Source organism: Manis pentadactyla, chromosome 5 (assembly GCF_030020395.1).
Source record: "Manis pentadactyla isolate mManPen7 chromosome 5, mManPen7.hap1, whole genome shotgun sequence".
Classification (NCBI taxonomy): domain Eukaryota; kingdom Metazoa; phylum Chordata; class Mammalia; order Pholidota; family Manidae; genus Manis; species Manis pentadactyla.
This window is the reverse complement of record NC_080023.1, coordinates 134633042-134654362: the sequence shown is the minus strand read 5'-3', so window position 1 is coordinate 134654362 and position 21321 is coordinate 134633042. Positions and strand designations below refer to the sequence as shown.

Sequence of the window (21321 nt, the reverse complement as noted above, 5' to 3'; positions counted from 1 at the left end):
CAGTCTCCCTGGGTTCCGGGCCCAGTTCCCCCACGCGGTGCCTGAGCGTCTATGGCAAGTGACTTCACCTCGCTGCGCCTGGGTTTTCTTGCCTGTAAATGGTGATAACCATACGTTACCTTCCTGGGCTGGTCCTGAGGTGTAAATGGGATAAATATGCAAGTGCTTGGCATTGGGAAGTGCCTACCCCAAAGAGGGTTGGTGTTTGTTTAAGTCATTAAAGACAAACTAGCTGCCACAAAACTGTGGCATGAAACACTTTTTCCATGTCCTGGCTATTGTGAATAATGCAGCAGTGAACATGGGGGTACAATTATCTCGAGATAGTAATTTCATATCCTTCAGATAAATACCCAGAAGTGGGATTGCTGGATCATATGGCAGTTCTATTGTTCTTGAGAAACAGCCATACTGTTTTCCATGTGGCTGCACCAACTTACGTTCCCACCAACAGCACAAAAGGGTCCCTTTTCTCCACATCCTCCCCAGCACTAGTTATCTCTTACCTTTTCAGTGATAGTGAAGGCTACCTTTTCCGTACATTTCCTGAGTCAGAGAGCATGTTTTCTTCTCCAGCTATCCTCAGAAACTAGCCTGGGACTTGAAAACATAGTAGATTGAGCTGTGCAGAGAACAGATCTGGAAGTAATACATAAATGAAATTTGAGGGTTGAAAGATAAAATGTCATATAGAATCTATAACTGTAGTGGATGCCACTGGTGCCTGCCTAGATCCCCTTTGTCAGGCTGGGGGACCACCCCCAGCTGTTGTGCTTGCTGCTGATGGCCCACAGCTGCCCCTCCTGGAGAACTGCCCTGGCTGATGGGAGTCTTCTCATCCAGACAGTTATGCCTACACACACACACTCAGGGGGCAGCCCAGACCAATGAGTGACTAATTTGGGGTGGTGAAGGCCAGCCTGCTTGCCTCCAGCATGACACACTCAGGGGTGCAGTTTGTGCTCCAGAGCCCCCAGCGACTCAGGCCAAGGCTTTACTTTACTAGAGACCACATCAGGTTGGGGTTCCTCTCCCTGCCTAACCTGTCTCACTCCCTGACCCACAGGTTTCTCCTCAGAGCTCTCCCTCATAATATCTGGTGCACCTGAGTCCCTGCCTCAGGCTCTGCTTCCAGGGAATGCACCCTAAGACATTAGCCATTAGCATTTGCTCTTTCCCTTGAATGCCAGGAAGCTCAGAACTAAGTTTGTCCCTGTTTTTTTAGGTTAAGTTTTCTTCTAAGTTTTTCCCCTTTTCTCCCCTCTCTTCACCAATCATGCCCTCAAAAAATTCCTTAGCTTTCGTTCCATTATCCTTTTCTGTCTTCCTATGAATCTAAAAAGTGTAAACTTTATGAAAGAATTGATGGAATTGGATTTAATTAAACTTAGGTGTGGTTGGCTATTTAGTTAGATGAAATTTAGCTTTGAAAAATCTACTTTTGAGTCCTCAAACTGTTGCTTGCTTCCACAATTCCTAATGGACTAAAGCATCTCACGGGACAAAAATCAACAGCATCTGGGCCCTAAACAATAGTAAAGAGTCAAGCAAAATGCAACCCTCAGAACAGGCATCAGCCAACCTGGGCCTACAGGCTAAACCCAGCTATCTTTGAAAATAAAGCTTCACTGGAACACAACCAGACCTGTCAAAGCCTTTGTATCTTTCCAACCACAATTTATTTCTAGCTGCCGATGTCACAGGCTCCATGTGGAAGGAAGCACACAGGACTCCAAACGAATGGACTCATTACTCAGAATCACAGACTTCTTTGCTGGCCCGTCCACACCTGCACCTTCACCAGATAGCCAACATTGCCTGAAAAGGCCAGCGTCTACTGTTGCAGGGATCTTTTCTTAAGGACTGGCATGAACAAGCAGAAAGCTGAACTGCAGAGTTGGGAGACCTGAGCTCTAACCTCAGTCCTGCCCCTCATTGGCCCTGGGTCTTCAGACTAGTCACTCAGCTCCTCCACTCCTTGCTTTATATATATACAGGAGTACTACAGGAGCCCACCTGGGAGTAGGTGACAAATGCAGAATCTCAGCCCCACCCACCCACCTGGTTATCAGATCCTGCATCTTAACATCCCATTAATGTTTGAGAAGTGCTGCTCTAAATGATCACTAGAATATGCATCTTGTAACCCTAAGATACTGAGATCGTAAGATATGTGGTTTCAAAGTGGCTAGAAAAGGGCAGCAGAGGTGACTCACTTTCTGGGAGTGCCAGCACTGCATGTCCCCTCAGGGGGCTGTGTTGGATGGTTGACGACAGAGCCATATGCCCTACTTGTCCCTGAGTTGCAGGAACAGAGGCCCGGGTGGCTCAACAATGGGGGTTTCTTGTTCTAAAGAAGCACAAGGAGAGAGCAGTGGGATGGATTTGGGTAGCACTTCATGAAGACTGAGACCCAGACAGACGTTCTGGATTCAAGGTGGCTTCAGGGCACTGGTCACAAGAGTGTATGGAGATCCCCACTAGGGCCACTCAGTCACAGGGCTCGTCCACTCTGACCCGTTTCCCACTGGCTTTGTGTGTCCCTCTCTTGAATTCTTCTTTCCTCTTCCTTGAGGCTTATGTTCACATGGTCCTTCTACTTTGACATGACCCCATAAGCACTATCATAAGCCACAACCTGTCAGGCTATATGCCAACTAACATTTGCCCCGATTCCAGGGATGTGGGAGGAATTTCAGCCTGAAGTTAGGGGGACAACTCTCTCCCTAGTAGTTTCCAAAAATAAGAGACATAGTTCTGTTGCAAAAGTTCAGAACCTGAAGGGTCAGAGGCAGTCAGAAGTTTGCTGAGAGCACCTCTTTCTTTGCTATTCTGGATAACATCAAGTGGCAGGTGCCCACATTTGCTGACTTTTCAGGCCTTTGATGGAGAAGTTTCTTTTGAGCTATTGAATTCTTTCAAAAGTCTAAACAGGAAACATATGCTTCCACTCTGTAATGGGTTGAGTTGTATCCCCTCAAAATTCATATATTGAAGTCCTAACCCCCAGTACCTCAGACTAGTACTTTATTTGGAAATAGAGTCATTGCAGATGTAATCAGTTAAGATGAGGTCACTAGGGTGGACCCTTAATCCAATATGACTGGTGTCTGTATAAAAAAGGGTAATTAGGACACAGAGACACACAGGGAGAATGAAAAGATGAAGTCAGACACTGAGGTGATAATTCTACAAGCTGAGGAATGCCACAGATTGCCAGCAAACCACCAGAATCTAGGGGATGCCTGGAGCAGGTTCTCCCTGGCGGCCTCAGAAGGAAGTGACCCTACCGACACCTTGATCTTGGACTTGGGCCTCCAGAACTGCTAGATGATAAATTTCTGTTGTTTATATCACCCGGTTTGTGCTACTTTGTTACAGCAGCCCTAAAGAAACTAGTACATCTTCCAGTCTAGAACGGACTGTCAAAAAAGGGACTTGGCCATCAAGCAGTGTGGACACCTGGTCACCTTTCCAGGTTGCCTTTGATGTCGCCTGGCTCTCTCTTTTATAGCCAGGATGACTGATAGTTACCCAATTACAACTTATTTCTTTCATCTGGGACTTTGAGAGAGATCCTTCCTCCTCTCTTTCACATAATCCCTCAAAGGAGAAGCATGCAAAAATTCTCATGATACAACAGTAGGAGAGAAAAATGTTCTGAGTTAGAGACAGTGTCATGCTGGCATTGGCTCCCGGTAATCACATTGATAACTTGACATTAGACCTGGAAATTGGCAAATAAAGATTTTGTTTGCCCCCTCAGACAGCTGGTTACCAGCACTTTGGTTAAAGGACTCTACTGGCTTCTCTTCAAATGTAGTATTTATTCTCCCTGTGAGGAAGGGCCAGCCTTGCCTTAATAAGTCTGGAAATCCCCTTTGGGTTTTGTCTTTCCCAAAAATGATAAATTTTCCATCCACGGTCTCCAGTTGCTTAAGACTATGGAGGAAAACTCTTAGAAGTCATTCAAGTAATGATCTGACACTTGAAGCCATTCAGTTTTTGGGCATTTAACAAATGGATCCCAGGAACACAATTATAAAATGAGAAACCAAGTCCTTGAAAGTAAACCAAGTTGTGGAAAGCATCCACAACGACGGCTAAACGAGCTACACTTGGACAGGGCCCATTTAGGAAATAAGGAAGTGATGTTTTATTACAAGGTATTGATTCACATCAGCCATAGACCCCCAGCCCCTCTGAGACAGCCACAAAGATCTCTGACATTTGAATGGCACCACGCAGTTCACAGAGGTTGGCGTTTAACAACAGGATAGAGGACAGAGAGGGAGGTGGGGGCGTTGCCCCATTTTAATGCCCGGACCCTGAGAAGTTTTTAGGAGGAAACCTTTGACCTACAGTTTGTTTCCTTAGCACATTATTCACTATGTGGCTGGAGGGAAATGTTTGCATATCCAAGCCCAGAAGCAAGTGACAGCAGGTACCCAGGAAAATCCTTAGCAGATGCCCCCCAGTCCCCAACAGCATGGATTTTTCACTGAGAAGGGTTTTTTGACACCCGAGGCTAAAAGACAGTCAGGCAAGGTGCTGTCTGCCCTCTGTGTGAATTGACAATGCAGATGGCGGCCAGTGCAACGCCTCCATGGGTGGCCCCTGTCCTTCTCCATGGGCTTTTGAGCTGCTCTACCACATCTGAAGTTGCATATTTCTCTCTCTCCATCTGGAGCCCCCCGTGCTGCAACTAAACAGGGCTTTTCAAGTGTAATTGTTCTGCAGCCAAGCCCACCAAAACTTTAGAGAAAAATTGTTGTGACTTGTCTTCAGGTGACAGCAAGTAAATATTTTAGAGAGTGAGGTATGATGAAAAACACATGAGTTCTCATTTGACTTTGCCCCAAGCGGTGGGAATAATGCTTTCCTTTTTTCAAGGTGACATTTTTTGGACAATATTGTAGAATTTTGTGAGTGATGGTGTGTTACACATAGGCAAAGATTTCTTCCCAGTTATTTCAGTTGCCTGGTCTACTCTAAAGAAAAATACACCTCTGAAAGGTGGTCTCCACCCAAAGGAGTCTCACAAAAGCAGTTTTCTTTGATTTTAGCATCCTGCAGATAGGTTTTGTTTGACCAACACAGTAATGATAAAAAGGAGGAGGCTGAGGAGGATCAGACACTTTTTTGGGGATGTACTGTTTGCCACAGACCCCACTACTCCCAACCATCTGATATCTGCTTCACACATAAACATCACCTACCTGGTTCCTTAGGGGTTTGAATTTGCACTTCCTAAGTTTGTCAATAAATACTTGAGGGAGGCAGCAAGGAGCAGGCAAGAAGAAAGAAAGGAGAAAGCATTTTTCCCTTTGTTTTTCTTAACTTTTTCTTCTTTAACCTTATAATCTATGTGTGAAAGCATTCTTTATATTACAGTGGGAAGTAAGTGACAGTCAGAGACCCCTGAATGATGAGCTATCCAATAATTGACTTCTATCTTGGTTTGGGATCCCCAGGAAGTAGACCCAGAAACAAGGGTTAAGTTCAAGTAGCTAATTTGAGAGATAAAGAGAACACAAGTATTGAATGGGGGAGTATGACTGGGGAGAAAGCAGCCATTAAAGGAAGTGATATCAAGCAGGCTATCACTGTGAGCAACTGGAGTTCAATTTCCCTGGGAAACTGGAAAACCAATAGAATACACACTGAAGATATCGTGTGCGGTGGCAAGGGAGATGGAGTGAAGGTCATTGTCTAACCGAGTGCCCCAGCACTGTCATCCCAGGGGCAGCCATCTGCCTCTTGGGAGAAAGCCTTTAGACAGAGATGCCTGTCCTGGCATTTTGGAAATCCCCAGTGCGCAGAAGATAGAAAGTCTAAAGGATGTGGACCAACCCACACCACCATCTGCTATCATCTCCAGAGCACAATTTGGGCAAAACCTAATCTTAGACTTAGAGTCATCCCTCTCTGGGCAGTAAAGACCAGCAGGCGATGTGTTTGCTGATGGAAAAAGATGTAGCCCTGGCAAGCAGACTAATGGAGCAAGAAAGCCCAGCCACTTTGGGATGCAGCACCTTATTGCACTCTGATGACCAGAAGGGGAGTTCAGATGTGACAGCACCTTGAAGGTGACCAGTGGTTTGTGAACTTCTTTCCACATCTTGAGGAAATACAGCTACCCAGGGCAGCCCTGGTATGTCTTTGGCTGGTCCTGTTGACTACATCCCAACTTCTTGTTAATCGCCCTTTGAGGTGCCACTGCAGGGAACATCTTAGGAGTACTTAAATATAAACATACAGAAAATCCTCTGAGGTGCAGATGAGACAGAGCAGATTGTTTTCTCCCTAGGGAGGTTGCAAAGGGTGCAAACACAGATCCCAGATCTTCAGGCTGGAAAGTACTAGAGGGGTCACTTGCATGACAGTGACTCAAAAGCCACCATCCAGGAAAGGGGGACAGAGAGCTGCCTAGGGCAGTAATGAATCAGGCATGGGCAGGAACTCCCAGAGCCACCTGCTGAAATATAATCAGAGCAGTGGGTTGGACGTGGTGATAGCAAGTACTGGGGCCTCTGATAAGCAACGAATGCCTCCTACCAAGGAGCTCTGAGGAATACTCCAGGGGCCCTGATTTCTGCTCCAAAACCAAACGAGGGTTAGCAAGGGAGCAGGGGCTGCTTGCAGCATGGAGTCTGCCACTCAGCCTTCAAAATGGTTGCTGCAGTTACAATCTCTCCTCTCATTTCTGATAAGAAGACAAGGAAAAAGAGGCTGGTGGGATTCAAGTACTCCTTCCTGAGTGTTGGCCAGCCCTAGGCAGAATGGCCAGCCATCCTGGTTTGCCCAGCACTTTCCCAGTTTTACCACTGAAAGTCCCACTTCCTGGGAACTCCCCAGTCTTAGGCAAACAATGACAGTTGCTCACTGACCCTCTGGCCATATTGGTGGTGGTGACCCATCTGAACCCAGTGAGAAACCCAGCCAGGGTAAGAGATTGACATGAATGTAAACCTTCACCAACCCCCATGATATCAGAAAGGTTAATCATGGTGTGTTTAGATCCTGTTCGAAACAAGACAGGATTACATAGGGGTATGATCTCCAAAGTGGATCACGGCAAGACTGGTAATAATCAGAGGCGACTACAGGTGCCATTAAACACGGGCTGGAGTGAGGAATTTAATCAGAGGTTAACAGCAACTGTACCAACCTTTCTGGGGGACTTTTCTAGACATTCTGATACCCGCAGCCCACTCCTGCTGAAATCCTGTGGAACCCATGGTGACACAAAGCAGACACTGCTACCCTGGCGGCCCAGCTATGTTGGCACAGCTGTAGTGCACAGCTCCAGCCAGCGTCTCTCTGCTCCTCTGCCTGAGAACCTGCTGGGCACGATGGGAGTGTGTTCCCCAGAGTGTGCACAGGCCACATCATGGAGGGCACTGCCAGAGATGCTGTCCTGGCAGCAGATTCACAGGGATCTTCAGAGGGACCCCGGTTGCCCACAGTGGGAACCTGCTTATCAGCTCACGCTTTGATTGGCCTTTCTCCCTTCCCTGCCTCAGGCTCCCCTGCTGCTCACTTATGCTTCCTGAAACCTTCCCACAAATTGACTACCTACTCCCCAGTCCTTGTCTTGGCATCTGTTTTTGAAGGAACATAAATTGGCACCAACCCCTTTCTCCTAGAGGTGTGGCTAGCATTTCTCATTGCAGCTCTTTGCAGGGGTAGGCCATTCACCCCTCACCCCTGTTTAAGCCCCATGGGACTTTGCCACCACCTCCAGCATGGTGAGTGCAGAAAAGAATAGTAGTGAAAAAGGAATGAAAATGTAAAACATCTACATGAAAATATAATTTGATTACTGATATTATGGCAGAGATATTTTCTAAGCAGAAAAGCAAAGGGAAAATATTTAACAAAAAAAGTAATAAATACGACTACATAAAACCTATCAAAATTTCTGCAAGTCTGGTCCTTGTTAAAGCTGAGCGATGGATACATGGGGATTCATTATACAATTCACTCTACTTTCACAATGCTTAGCATTTTTCAAATTAAAGGTTTTTATTCACATTAAAAAATAAACAGCAATTCAGTATGTGGGTAAGTTGTCAAGGATAATATACATCTCAGGAAAAGTAAAAACAGCAGCTGATCTAATATTATACAAATGGCTGCTTGTGACTTGGGATAAAAATTCCCAGGGACTGTATTACACAGAGATTTTTTTTTAAGCTGTATCTGATATAACCTAAATGGTAGTGAGCATGATGAACTCATTCAGTCAGGAGAGGCTACATTATGCTGAAGTAACAAACAGCCCCAAAAGGTCAGAGGCTTCAAACCCAAAAGGTTTCTTTCTCCCTCTGCTGCATATGCATTGTAATCAGGGGGTTTTGCTCATCACAGCCTCTTAGGGATCAGGGCTGAGATCTGGAACATTGAGAGTCACTGTACAGAGGGAAAGAGAGAGCTCCATAGCATCTGGCACTGGTAAATGGTTCAGCATGGAAATGATACCACATAAATCACTCCCACCCACAACACACTAATTTAAATGGCTTACAAGACCCCACCCAACCACAAGGGGTCATTATCTTGAGCCCAGACAGTGAACAGCTAGAAATATTTGCCAAATAGCACCAATGGCTATCACAACAAGCTCAGGAAAACTGATAGGTGACTCAAAAGGTAACCACTGATCTAGTGTCAAATCCCCAAGATGTTAATGAATGGTTTGAATAAAATCATTTCATGAACTATGAGTGCAAAAAGGGAATATCTATAAATCAACACCTTCATTTTATATGGCATGTAAAATCTGTATGTAAAAAGTAATAGACAAGTAATACAGTGAAAAAAACTCTGCAAGCCAAAATGCAATATGCAAAAGAAAAACGGTATAGATGACATATCTCATAGTATAGATGACATAAATTTGGTTAAGGTCCTTAATCTAGCAAGAGCTGTAACAAATTAATAAAAAGAAAAAGTAGGCAAAGCATATTATTTGGGAGCTTGCTGTCTTCCTAAGCTAATCATAAAGTGAGAATACAAATAAGCAGTAAAGATACAAAATGATAATCTCAACTGGTAATAGAAAAAAATGTAACTCAAAAAAATGAGGTACCATTTTTTGCCCACCAATTTGACAGAATTACTTTTTTAAATTATGATTCTAAATCTTGACCTACATGAGCTGAATGTGGAGTTCTCATATACTGCTGAAAAAAATATAAATTATTAACAAGCTTTAAAAAATGACTAATGTGGCAATATGGATTAAGAATCTTCAAACATTCATTCGTTTTCTCCCAAAATTCCCTTTTAGAAACTATGCCTCAGGAAATAAACAGAAATACAAAGATATAAAAATGATATTCATTACAGCATGTTAAAACTTAGAAACAGACTTCCATGTATGTTGAAGAAAAGGAATAAATAAGTTATGGAATTGTTATTTAATAAGACTAATAAAAAATTATGGTGTAAGAATATTTAATTTCATGAGGACATGTTAATGATATAATCATAAGTGAAAAAAATATTTTAAGCCAGGCTTCAAAATTGGATATATTTTACAGTCCTAATTTCATTCTTAAGCCTGTTCTTATACTTCATATTTACATATGAAACTGGTAGGAATCCACAAAATGTCACCAGCGGTTTTCTATAAAGGAAGATTATAAAAATTATTATTTTCTTTTTCATAGTCTAGATTCCAATTATTCTACAATGAATGTGATTTTCACATTTTAAAAATACAGTAACTTCATTTAAAATGGCAATGTTGTAGTAAGATGTCAAGGTGACTAGAAAATTAAAATTAGTGTAACTGAGTATTTACAGAAAAGCAAGCTATACCAGGCCTGCCTCCCCAGTATCTGTAAGCAGATAACACCAGTGGGCCAGGGCCTGGTCATTAGCCCAGGTCACTGCATTGGTTAAGGGTGATAGACTTGACTCACTTTAATCCCATGCTTCTCAAAGTGAGATTTTTCACCTCCTGGGACATGCTGGGGGCACATGAGCCACAGCAACAATCTCTGGCTAGAACTCTTACCTTAGCTGGTGGTAAGCAATTTCTGACATTATTTTTATATTATTAGTAAAATACAAAATCTGCATGAACTTTTAAGAAATTTGGGGGAAGTAGCATCAGTATCATGAGAGTGTGAGTCATTTTGTCCCTTGCCTTCAATTTACAACCAGCAGGATACCCATTACCCAACAGGGGTTCCTCCGCACAGCAAACCAGGACACTGGAGAAACACATGCACCTGTATATATGAAGGTGGGTGGAATTGGAGGGACCCAGAGAGCAGCAACAGAATTGGGAGAGCAACAGCAGGAGGCCCAACCACAGCCCAGGTGACCCTGGCAATGGGAGTGGTGCCCATGGCCCTGGGAATCCCAGTGGCATTGGTGACCCCAGCAGCCAAGCAACTTCAATTGCACCAGTGACGCATCTGGCACGGCAAGTACAAGGTGCAAAGTGCATGCTCCCAAATAAAGCCAGGAGGCAGCTCAAATTAAGAGAAACCAAGAATGTGTGTTATATCCCCACCTGCAGGAAAAAAAGAAGGCCTGTAATTCCCAACCACTTAAACTGTTAAAATCAAAATAAGCAAAACTTTGCCTAGATAAGAAAGTATTCACTATTTCCAGTGCACCAACAGAGGCACATCTCATCAGGCACCATTAAATATCATGGTAATATGGTATCACAAAAAGAAAATGACAACTCTCCCGCAAACCAACTTAAATTCACAGAAGACTGGGACATAACTGATAGAATTCAAAATAACTGTTATGAAGAAATTCAAAGAACTATAAGATAACTAAGTGGACTCAGGAATAAAATTAAGGAACAAAAGGAGATTGAATGAGATCTCTACCAAAGAGATTAAAATGCTAAAAAAGAACAAAACATAAATTCTGAAGCTGAAGAACTCAAAAAATAAGATGAAGAATGCTTTAGAAAGCAGTAGAAATAGAGCAAATCAAATGGAAGAGAGAGTTAGAGATCTGGAAGATAGGAATATACAAAGGATTCAGGTGGAAAAAGAGAAATCCTTTTTTTTTTAAAGTGAAGGAACTCAATGAGAACCATCAGACTCCATTAGGAAAACCAACATAAGAATAATGGATATAAAGCACCAGTGTCACTCCCCTGTGACCGCTGATATCATTTCAGGGGCTGAGCATCTCCAGAGACTAGCACATCTGGGCACTACAGGACACCACATACAAATATGAAATATCAAAGGAACCTGGTTCAAACCAAAATATCACAAACACTAGAAAAAGAGCCAAGTGAATCTGAACTCACCAAACTTCCTGAAAGAGAATTCAAAATAAAAATCATAAACATGCCCATGAGGGTACAGAAAAATATTCAAGAACTCATGGATGAATTTAGGAATGCAGATTCAATCATTAAGAAATTCCATATTTGAAATGAAAGATACAATGAAGGGATTTAAAAGCAGATGAGATGTAGTAGAAGAGATGGTAAATGGAACAGAAATTAGAGAAGAGGAATACAAAGAAACTGAGGAACAGAGAAAAAAAGGATCTCTAGGAATGAAAGACTATTGAGAGAACTGTGTGACCAATCCAAATGGAACAATATTCTCATTATAGGGATACCAGAAAAAGAAGAAGAGAGAGAAAAAGTGATAGAAAGTGCCTTTAAGGAGGTAATTGCTGAAAACTTCCCCAGTCTAATGAAGGAGATAGTCTCAGTCTGTGGAGGTTCACAGATCTCCGAACACAGGCACCGAAGGAAGAAAGCACCAAGACATACAATAATTAAAATGGCAAAGATCAAGGATAAGGACAGACTTTTAAGGGCAGCTAGAGAGAGAAAAAAGATCGCCAACAAAGGAAAACCCATCAGGCTATCTGAAGACTTCTCAGCAGAAACTTTACAGGCCAGAAGGGAGTGGCATGATGTATTTAATGCAATGAAACAGAAGGGCTTTGAATCAAGAATACTCTACTCAGCAAGATTACCATTTAAATTTTAAGGAGGGATTAAATAATTTTCAGATAAGCAAAAGCTAAGAGAATTTACCTCCCACAAATCACCTTTACAGTGTATTTTGGAGGGACTGCTATAGATGGAAGTGCTTCTAAGGCTAAATAGCTGTGACCAGGGGAAATAAAACCCAGTAAAGAAAGTAGAACAATTAATTACTAACCAGATGCAAAACCAAATCAAAGTCAATCAAGGGAGAGACAAAGAGTACAGAATATGATACCTAATACACAAAGAGTGGAAAAGGAAGAAAAAGGTGGAAAATAAAGAACCTTTAGATTGTGTTTGTAATAGCATACTAAGTGAGTTAAATTAGACTGCTAGACACTAAGGGAATTACCCTTGAACCTTTGGTAACCATGAATCTAAAGCCTGCAATAGCAATAAGTACATATGTTTTGATAATAACCCTAAGTGTAAATGGTCTGAATGCACCAATCAAAAGACAGAGTCAGTGAATGGATAAAAAAACAAGACCCATCTATATGCTGCCTACAAGAGACTCACTTCAAAATGAAAGACATACACAGACTGAGAGTAAAGGGATGGAAAAAGATATTTCATGCAAACAATAGGGAGAAAAAAGCAGGAGTTTCAGTACTTAGACAAAATAGACTTCAAAACAAAGAAACTAACAAGACACAAAGAAGGACATTACATAATTATAAAGGGGTCAGTCCAACAACTTATAACTATTATAAATATCTATGCACCCAACACAGCAGAACCTACATATGTGAAACAAATACTAACAGAATGAAAGGAGGAAATAGAATGCAATGCATTCATTTTAGGAGACTTTGACACACCACTCACTCCAAAGGACAGATCAACTAGACAGAAAAGAAATAAGGAGACAGAGGCACTGAACAACATATTAGAACAGATGGACCTAATGGACATCTACAGAACATGCTTCATCCAAAAGCAACAGGATACACATTCTTCTCAAGTGCACATGGAACATTTTCAAGAATAGATCACATACTAGGCCACAAAAACAGCCTCAGTAAATTAAAAAGATTGAAATTGTACCAACCAGCTTCTCAGACCACAAAGGTATGAAACTATAAATTACACAAAGAAAATGAAAAAGCCAACAAACACATGGAGACTTAATAACATGCTCCTAAATAATCAATGGATCGATGACCAAGTAAAAACAGAGATCAAGCAGTATATGGAGACAAATGACAACAATAATTCAACACCACAAAATCTGTGGGACACAGCAAAGGCCATGCTAAGAGGGAAGTATACTGCAATACAGGCATACCTCAGGAAAGAACAACAATCCCATATGAACAGTCTAACTCACAATTAATGAAACTAGAAAAAGAAGAACAAATGAGAGCCAAAATTAGCAGAAGGAGGGAAATAATAAATATTAGAGCAGACATAAATAGAATTGAGAAGAAGAAAACAATAGAAGAATCAATGAAAACAGGAGCTGGTTCTTCAAGAAAATAAACAAAATAGATAAACCACTAGTCAGACTTATCAAGAAAAAAAGAGAGTTGACACACAGAAACAGAATCAGGAATGAGAAAGGAAAAATCACTATGGGTACCACAGAAATACAAAGAATTATGAGAGAATACTATGAAAAAGTAAATGCTAATAAACTGGATAACCTAGAAGAAATGGACAACTTTCTAGAAAATCAAAATCTTCAAAGGCTGACCCAGGAAGAAACAGCAAATCTGAATAGAACAATTACCAGAAACAAAATTGAATTGGTAATCAAAAAAACTACCTAAGAACAAAACCACTGGACAACATGGTTACACTGATGAATTTTATCAAACATTTAGTGAAGACCTAATACCTGTCCTCCTTAAAGTTTTCCAAAAATTAAAAGAGGAAGGAATATTCAAAATTCATTCTATGAGGCCAACATCACTCTAATACCAAAACCAGGCAAGGACAAATACAAAAAAAGAAAATTACAGACCAATATCCCTGATGAACATAGATGCAAAAATACTCAACAAAATATTAACAAACTGAATTTAAAAATACATCAAACAGATCATCCATCATTATCAAGTAGGGATGCAAGGATGGTACAACATTCGAAAATCCATCAACATTATCCACTACATCAACAAAAAGAAGTACAAAAACCACATGATCATCTCCATAGATGCTGAAAAAGCATTCAACAAAATTCAACAACCATTCATGATAAAAACTATCAACAAAAGGGGTATAGAGGGCAAGTACCTCAACATAATAAAGACCATATATGACAAATCCCCAGCGAACATCATACTTAACAGCAAAAAGTTAAAAGTTTTTCTTTTAAGATTGGGAATAAGACAAGGATGCCCACTCTCTCCAATTTTAATCAACATAGTTCTGGAGGTCCTAGCAATAACAATCAGACAACACAAAGAAATAAAAGGCATCCAGATTGGTAAGGAAGAAGTTAAACTGTCACTGTTTGCAGATGACATGATATTGTACATTAAAAAAAAAACCCTAAAGAACCTGCACCAAAAATACTAGATCTAATATCTGAATTCAGCAACATTGCAGGATACAAAATTAATGCACAGAAATCTGTTGCATTCCTATACAACAATGATGAACTAGCAGAAAGATAAATTGAAAACAATTCCATTCACAATTGCATCAAAAAGAATAAAATACCTAGGAATAAGCCTAACAAAGGAAGTGAAAGACCTATATTCTGAAAACTATGACACTCACAAGATAAATTAAAGAAGATACCAATAAATAGAAACACATCCCATGCTCATGGATAGGAAGAATTAATATTGTCAAAATGGCCATCCTGCCTAAAGCAAACTACAGATTCAATGCAATCCCTATGAAAATACCAAGTGCATTCTTCAATGAACTACAGCAAATAGTTCTAAAATTCATATGGAACAACAAAAGACCTCAAATAATCAAAGCAATCCTGAGAAGGAAGAATAAAGGGGAGGCATTATGCTCCCTGACTTCAGGCTCTAATACAAAGCCATTGGTAATCAAGATAATTTGGTACTGGCACAAGAACAGACCCATAGACCAATGGAACAGACTAGAGAGCCCAGATATAAACCCAAGCATATATAGTCAATTAATATATGATAAAGGAGCCATGGATATACAATGGAGAGATGATACCCTCTTTAAAAACTGGTTTTGGCAAAACTGGACAGCTACATGCAAGAGAATAAAATCAGATTATTTTCTAACCCCATATACAAAAGTACACTCAAAGTGGATAAAAGACCTGAATGTAAGTCATGAAACCATAAAACTCTTAGAGGAAAACATAAGCAAAAATCTCATGAATATATAAACATGAGCAACTTTTTCCTGAATGTATCTCTTCGGACAAGGGAAACAAAATCATAAATGAACAAATGGGACTACATCAAGCCAAAAAGCCTCTGTACAGCAAAGGACACCATCAGCAGAACAAAAAGGCATCCTACAGTATGGGAGAATATATTTGTAAATGACATATTTGACAAGGGGTTAACATCCAAAATATATAAAGAAATCACATGCCTCAACACCAAAAAAGTAAATAACCCTGTTAAAAAATGGGCAGAGGATATGAATGGACACTTCTCCAAAGAAGAAATTCAGATGGCCAACAGGCACATGAAAAGATGCTCCACATCGCTAATTATCAGGGAAATGCAAATTAAAACCACAATGAGATATCACCTCACACCAGTTAGGATGGCCAACATAGAAAAGACAATGAACAGCAAATGCTGGCGAGGACATAGATAAAGGGGTACCCTCCTACACTGCTGGTGGGAATGTAAACTACTTCAACCATTGTGGAAAGTAATATAAAGGTTCCTCTAAAAGCTAAAAATAGAAATACCATTTGACCCAGGAATTCCACACCTAGGAACTTAACCAAAGAACAACACTAACTTCTCAGATTCGAAAAGATATATGCACCCCTATGTTTATTGCAGCACTATTTACAATAGCCAAGATATGGAAGCAACCTATGTGTCCATCAGTAGATGAATGGATAAAGAAGATGTGGTACATATACACAATGGAATACTATTCAGCCATAAGAAAAAAGCAAATCCTACCATTTGCAACAACAAGAATGGAGCTAGAGGGTATTATGCTCAGTGAAATAAGTGAGGCAGAGAAAGACAAATACCAAATGATTTCCCTTATTTGTGGAGTGTAACAACAAAGCAAATCGGAAGGAACAAAATGGCAGCAGACTCAGACTCCAAGAAGGAACTAGTAGTTACCAAAGGGAAGGGGTGAAGGGTGGTGGGTGGGGAGGGAAGGAGAAGGGGGTTGTTGGGTATCATGATTGGTGCACATGGTGTGTAGGGGGTCATGGGGAAGACAGTGTAGCTCAAAGAAGACAAATAGGGACTCTGTGGCATCTTACTAAGCTGATGGACAGTGACTGCAATGGGGTATGGGGTGGGACTTGATAATAAGGGTGCATGTAATAATCACATTGTTTTGCTTGTGAGACCTTCATAAGAGTGTATATCAAAGATACCTTAAGCAAAAAAAAAAAAAAAGAATTGGAATAGGCTGAATAATGGAAAAAGATGGCGGCATGAGAAGTGAGGCAGAAATCTCCTCCCAAAACCACATATAATACAAAAATACAGCAAATACAACTAATCCAAAAAAGAGTGACCAGAAAGAAGACTGCAACAGACAGCCTGCATCTGGGGAAAAGAGAAGATATCATGGGAAAGAGTAAAGTAGCAAGCCATAATCTGGGGGGTACCCAAGCCCTCCCCCCACCCCAGCTCACCAGTGGAAGAGAAACAGAGTGAGGAAGGAGTAGAAGGCCAAGGGCTGCTAAACCCCAGCCCTGGAGAACTACTCCAGGAGCACAAACCCACACTGCATGGTGCAGTGCAGATTAGAGGGGTTGGAAAGCATAGATAGGTGGAATACTTTGAGAAACTGAGAATCCAGCCACTTGTGGAGAACAGGTACCCACAACCAGCTGCTCTGGGACAAAAGAAAGGAGGGTGCTTTGAAAGACTTCCCAACAGTGAGAGGGCTGCTAGAGGGGCAAGGATTACAGAAAGCTTGCTGCTCAGGAGAAAAGACAGATGGACAAAATCATCCTGGCACACTCAGATCAACAGGTTGGGAACTATCAGAAACTACAAGCACTCCATCTTCCTGGCTGGCAATGCTTCCCTGAGGCCCCCCACCACAATACACAGCCTGCCACTCCTTCCTTCCAGCAGATACCTGCTTGCAAACCTGCTGCCCCCAACATCGCTCCAGGATAGCCAGAGGGCAGCCTGGCCTATGGCAGCTACAGAGAATTATCATCGTGTTGTTCTGTGCATGCTTGTCTCACTGGCCCTGGCAGTGGAGGCAGGCATTGTGGCCAGGAAGCACAAAAGAGCTCTTTCTTCCCAGAAGGCACTGGTGCTACTTGCCTGTGACCCCTGACATTGCTCCAGGTGCAGCTCCAGAGAGCAGAGCTTTGAGGCACTAGAGGATGCTGTCTACACAAAGTTATTATTCCACATAATTCAGTAGGATTATGAAGAGGCAGAAGAACCTTGTTCAATCTAAAATCCCTTAAACACCAGAAAGAGAGTTCAGTGAAACTGAAATCATCAACCTTCCTGATAAAGATTTCAAAATAAAAATCATCAACATGCTAGAGAAAAAAATTCAAAATCTCAGGGACAAATTCAAGAAAGAGACAGAAACTGAAAAATACAGTATCTGATGTGAAACATACAATGGAGGGGTTTAAAAGTGGACTGAAACAGGTAGAGAATATGGTAAATGAAATAAAAATTATAGAACAGGAATACAGAGAAACTGAGACAGAGAGAGAATAAAGGATCTCTAGGAATGAAAGAATACTAAGACAACTCTGTGACCAATCCAAACAGAACCTTATTTGCATTATAGGGGTATCAGAAGAAGAAGAGAACAAAAAGGATGGAAAGTGTCTTTGAAGAAATAATTTCTGAAAATTTCCTTAAACTGGGGAAGGAAATCATCTCTCAGGCCATGAGAGTGCACAGATCTTCAACCATCTATATGCTGCCTACAAAAGACTCACTTCCAACATCAAGACATATAATAATTAAAATGGCAAAGATCAAAGACAAGGACAGAATATTAAAAGCAGCCAGAGAGAGAAAAAATATCAGATGCAAAGGAAAACCCATCAGCCTATCAGCAAACTTCTCAGCAGAAACTTTACAGGCCAGAAGGGAGTGGCATGATATATTTAATGAAATTAAACAGAAGGGCCTCAAACTAAGAATACTCTACCCAGCAAGACTATGATTTAAATATGAAACAGGGATTAAACAATTTCCAGATAAGCAGAAGTTGAGGGAATTTACCTTCTACAAAACATCTCTACAGTGTATTTTAAAGGTACTGCTCTAGAATGAAGTGTTCCTAAGGCTAAATAGCTGTCTCCAGAGAAAATAAAATCACAGTACAGGACCTAGACCAATTAATTACTAAGCAAATGTAAAATTAAATTACCTACTCACAAAGTCAGTCAAATAATAAACAAAGAGTACAGAATATGACACTTAAAATATAGACTGGAGGAGGAAGAAAAAGAAGGGAGAAAGAAAAAGAATCTTCAGATTGTGCTTATAATGGCATAATAATAGAGCTAAGTTAGACTGTTAGATAATAAAGAAGCTGCCCTTGAACCTTTGGTAGACACGAATCCAAGCCAACAATGGCAACAAGTACATATCTATCAATAATCACCCTACATGTAAATGGACTGAATGCACCAATCAAAAGACATAAAGTTACTGAATGGATATAAAAGCAAGACCTATCTATGTGCTGCCTACAAGAGACCTCACTTCAAACCCAAACACATACACAGACTAAAAGTGAGGAGATGGAAAAAGATATTTCATGTAAACAATAGGGAGAAAAAAGCAGGAGTTGCAGTACTTGTATCAGATTATATATATTTCAAAACAAAGAAAGTAACAAGATACAAAGAAGGACATTATATAATGCTAAAGGGGTCAGTGGTATGAGAGACTTCACCATACCACTCATTCCAAAAGACAAATGAACCAGACAGAAAATATAAGGAGACAGAGACACTGAACAACACATTAGAATAGATGGACCTAACAGATATCTACAGAACACTCCACCCAAATCAGCAGGATACACATTCTTCTCAAGTGCACATGGAACATTTTCCAGAATAGATCACATACTAGGCTACAAAAAGATCCTCAGCAAATTCAAAAAGATTGAAATTGCACCAACCAACTTCTCAGACCATAAATGTATGAAACTGGAAATAAATTGCATGAAGAAAACAAAAAAGCCCACAAACACATGGAGACTTGACAACATGCTCCTAAATAATGAATGGATCAATGACCAAATTTAAACAGGAATCAAGCAATATATGGAGACAAATGAAAACAACAGCTCAACACCCCAACGTCTGTGGGACTCAGTGAAAGTAGTCCGAAGAGGAAAGTATATAGTAACAGAGGTCTATCTCAAGAAAGAACAAACCCAAATAAACAGTCTAAACTCACAATTAGTGAAACTAGAAAAAGAAGAACAAATGAGGACCAAAGTCAGTAGAAGGAGGGACATAATAAAGATCAGAGAACAAATAAATAAAATTGAGAAAAATAAAACAATAGAAAGAATTAATGAAACCAAGAGCTGGTTCTTCAAGAAAATACACAAAATAGATAAACCAGTAGCCAAACTTATCAAGAAAAAAAGAGAGTCTACACACATAAACAGAATCAGATATTAGAAAGGAAAAATCTCTATGGACACCACTGAAATACAAATAATTAATAGAGAATACTATGAAAAATTACATGCTAACAAATTGGATAGTCTAGAAGAAGTGGAGAACTTTCTGAAAAATACAACCTTCCAGACTGACCCAGGAAGAAACAGAAAATCTGAACCAGACCAATTACCAGGAATGAAATTAAATTGGTAATCAAAAAACTACCTAAGAATAAAACTACCAGACCCAATGGCTTCACCACTAAATTTTATCAAACATTTAGAGAAGACCTAATACTCAGCATCCTTAAAGTTTTCCAAAAAGTAAAAGAGGAGCAAATCCTTCAAAACTCAATCTATGAAGCCAGCATCAGTCTCATACCAAAACCAGGCAAAGACAACCACAAAAAAAGAAAATTATCGACCAATATCCCTGATGAACATAGACACAAAAATACTGAACAAAATACTAGCAAATCAAAAAGATCACATATAATGATCAAGTGGGATTTATTCCAGGGATGGAAGGATGGTACAATATTCAAAAAACCATCAACATCATACACCACATAAACAAAAAGAAGTACAAAAATCACATGATCATCTTCATAGACGCTGAAAAAGCATTCAATAAAATTCAACATCCATTCATGATAAAAACTCTCAACAAAATGGATGTAGAGGTAAAGTACCTCAACATAATAAAAACCACATAAGACAAACCCACAACGAACATCATACTTAACAGCGAGAAGCTGAAAGCTTTTCCTTTAAGATCGGGAACAAGACAAGGATGCCCACTCTCCCCACTTTTAATCAACATAGTTCTGGAGGTCCTAGCAATGACAATCAGACAACACAAAGAAATAAAAGGCATCCAGATTGGTAAGGAAGAAGTTAAACTGTCACTGTTTGCAGAAGGCATGCTATTATACATAAAAACCCTAAAGAATCCACTCCCAAACTACAAGAACTAATAACTGAGTTCAGCAAAGTTTGCAGGATATGAAATTAATACACAGAAATCTGTTGCATTCCTATATGCTAACAATGAACTAACAGAAAGGGAAATCAGGATAAAAATAACCTTTACAATTGGATCTAAAAGAATAAAATACCTAGGAATAAACCTAACCAAGGAAGTGAAAGAAATATACACTGAAAACTACAAGACACTCATGAGAGAAATTTAGAAGAAACCAATAAAAGGAAATACATCCCGTGCTCATGGATAGGAAGAATCAATATTGTCGAAATGGCCATCTTGAAGGGGGCGCAAAATGGTGACATCAGTAGGGAAGCAGAAATCTCCTCCTAAAACCATATATATTTTTGAAAATACAACAAATACAACTATTCCTAAAAAAGAGACCATCTTCCTAAAGAAGATACAGTACAACAGCCAGGCTACATCTATGTCTGCGAGAACTCAGTATCTCACGAAGGGGGTAAGATACAAAGCCATGACCCAGTGGGACCCAAGCACTCCCCTGACCCCAGCTCACCGGTGGGAGGAAAAAAGTCAGAGTGGGGAGGGAGTGGAAGCACAGGATTATGAA

The 21321-nt window shown here is 40.4% G+C and overlaps 1 protein-coding gene across 1 annotated transcript in view; it reads left to right on the top strand.

Moving 5' to 3' along the window:
• Positions 1–21321, top strand: part of PCSK2 (proprotein convertase subtilisin/kexin type 2) — a 269306-nt gene that overhangs the window by 221209 nt on the left and 26776 nt on the right. The window lies entirely within an intron of this gene.